The following is a 2,174-nucleotide window of genomic DNA, read 5'->3' on the forward strand; positions in this document are numbered from 1 at the left end:
CCGCTGCCGCACCTCATCGCCCGCGCCGCGCCGCCCTGCCGCGCCCCGCCCTGTCGTCGTCGCCGCGTCTCGTCGGACCGACGAGGTAGCCGCCGGTTTTTTTAAAAGAAAATCGATCCGTTTTTTTAAAGAAACCCTAGTTCGTTTTTTTTCGGTTCGCCGGTTTTTCTTTTTAGCGGACGTTCGTCCGGACATTCGTTTTAACGAACAGTTTTCGTCCGCTAGTTACAAATAACGAACGCTCGTTCGTTAGCCTGTTCGTCAGTTTTCTTTTATCGGATTTTTCCGCGATTATTTCAAATCGCGATTTCTGATCCGATTTTCGTTCTAGTTTATCTTTTTGCTCGTTAGTCGGAATCAGGCGATTCAAACGCCTAGATCTTTGTCTCGAGAGCCTCTTTCCTCTTAACCAACTTGCACAAGTTTTTGCTACTGTAAAATTTGACCTAGGTCCAGATTAGTAAACGGATCTTGTTTCTTTCGCCGTTTGAGTTTCGTTGCTCCGTTCGATTTGATTCTTGTTGCAAACCGGAGTTCTTAAGTTGAACTTTCTGGTTAGATCCTCTTATTTGAGATTTACCTGTGTTTTCTTTGCTTGATTGCTTATGTATGCTATTGTTTGTTTGTGATAGAACACCCGGAGTGCGAAGTGTGCTACTACGAATCCCTAGGTTTTGCGGATCATCGGCAAGGCAAATAACACTTTGATCATACCCTTTTATCAGCCAGTTTTTATGCATTAGTTCCAATCCTCAAACATTGCATGATTAGGATGTCATTAACATGTGGGTTGGGAAGTAGTTGATGAGGTAGAACCTATTACCCTGTTACATTCAAACCCTTGGGAGTTACTTCTGTGCGTTGCTTATATTGCTATGCTATGCTCGTAGACGTGGTTTGGGTGACTGAAATCCATGACAGATGTGAGATTGTTAAGTAATGGTTCAACTTAAGGTGGTAACTTAAATACACATCTGGGTGGATTGAGGCACCTGGAGTACCCAGTGTTGCCTATATTGTTTGGAAATTCCGGAGTACCCGTGTGATCTTCCTATGGACCGCCACCCAGGCTCAAAGGGAACCGAGATTTTTCATGCTAGAAACTTCCGTGTGCAGCCACAAGCTATTATGGGCTCTAGCATAGTTGAGTAAGTTACGTGAAGCTCTTGAAGAGGTGGATCAGCAGGTAGTGGGACTGTAGGTTTGGTATGGTCCGCCCGGAGTAGAGAGTTAATGTTTCTGAAAGACTGTGTCTCGGTCATCCGTTTCTCAAACACCATGTAGTGCGAGAAAATCAACGGAGGAGATCGAGTCTTGTGGGGAAAAGTGTGCAAACCTCTGCAGAGTGTATAAACTAATCATGGTTAGTGAAAGGATCGATATGGTTGACTAGAGGGGGGTGAATAGGCAACTAACATTTTTTTAGCTTTTCTTTAAAAATTTAAACTTTGCATCAAAGTAGGTTGTCTAGATATGCAACTAGGTGAGCAACCTATACGATGCAACAAGTATAGGAACACAAGCAAGCAAGAGATATAACACAAATAAGATTGCACAAGTAAAGGCACGAGATAACCAAGAGTGGAGACGGTGGAGACGAGAATGTGTTACCGAATTTCCTTCCCTTTGAGGGGAAGTATGTCTCCGTTGGAGCGGTGTGGAGGCACAATGCTCCCCAAGAAGCCACTAGGGCCACCGTATTCTCCTCACGCCCTCACATAATGCGAGATGCCGTGATTCCACTATTGGTGCCCTTGGAGGCGACGATCGAACCTTTACAAACAAGGTTGGGGCAATCTCCACAACTCAATTGGAGGCTCCCAACGACACCACAAAGCTGATGAGGACATCAATATAATTGTTACACCCACAGCCCCTGCTGCTATACATACTGGACCAATTACTAGAGCTCGTGCACGCCAACTAAATTACCAGGTACTTTCGTTTCTTGGTAATGATTCTAATGTTCATGAGAATATGATGCTGCCTAAATTGGATACATTTGTTTTGCTTACAAATGAAGGGCCTAGCTTGGAGAAGGATGAACATTGGAGCAAGAACAAGCATGGAGATGATGGCATGCGCAAGGGGAACAAGAATGGAGTTACAAGTGATGATTTCAGGACTTTGAAGCCACCATAATGGGTGCATGAAGCCTTGGACGAAATATACAA

This window comes from Triticum dicoccoides, chromosome 1A, assembly GCF_002162155.2.
Source record: "Triticum dicoccoides isolate Atlit2015 ecotype Zavitan chromosome 1A, WEW_v2.0, whole genome shotgun sequence".
NCBI lineage: Eukaryota > Viridiplantae > Streptophyta > Magnoliopsida > Poales > Poaceae > Triticum > Triticum dicoccoides.